We start from the raw sequence: 854 nt of genomic DNA on the forward strand, positions 1-854 counted from the left end.
GATCGACGATATACTCTTATATATATACCATTACCTCTGCTGATTTTCGTTTCAGGTTTGGCTTTCTACAACATGTAGACGAGTGTCCTGGGGTAAGTAAGTCTTATTTTCTGTGACACTCTAAGCTATGGTTGGGCGCTTTTTTATAAAGTTCTAAATATATGTTTTCAAACATTTATTTGCCTTGACTCAGGATGTTCAACATTCCTTATTTTCAGACAGTCAGTTTCATATTTGGGATAATGCATTTGAATCAATCATTTTTTCTTACCTTAAAAAATTTGACTTTTTCCCTGTGGGCAGTTAGGCTCGCGGGGACTGAAAATGCTTCATTTTATTGCGTCATTCTTGGCGCAGACTTTTTTGGCGCAAAAAATCTTTTCTGTTTCCGGCGTCATACGTGTCACCGGAAGTTGCGTCATTTTTGTGACGTTCTTTTGCGCCAAAAACGTCGGCGTTCCGGATGTGGCGTCATTTTTGGCGCCAAAAGCATTTAGGCGCCAAATAATGTGGGCGTCTTATTTGGCGCTAAAAAAAATATGGGCGTCGCTTTTGTCTCCACATTATTTAAGTCTCTTTTTTCATTGCTTCTGGTTGCTAGAAGCTTGTTCTTTGGCATTTTTTCCCATTCCTGAAACTGTCATTTAAGGAATTTGATCAATTTTGCTTTATATGTTGTTTTTTCTCTTACATATTGCAAGATGTCTCATGTTGCATCTGAGTCAGAAGATACTTCAGGAAAATCGCTGCCTGGTGCTGGAACTACCAAAGCTAAGTGTATCTGCTGTAAACTTTTGGTAGCTGTTCCTCCAGCTGTTGTTTGTATTAAATGTCATGACAAACTTGTTAATGCA

The sequence above is a fragment of the Bombina bombina genome, chromosome 9 (genome assembly GCF_027579735.1).
Source record: "Bombina bombina isolate aBomBom1 chromosome 9, aBomBom1.pri, whole genome shotgun sequence".
In the NCBI taxonomy this organism is placed as follows: domain Eukaryota; kingdom Metazoa; phylum Chordata; class Amphibia; order Anura; family Bombinatoridae; genus Bombina; species Bombina bombina.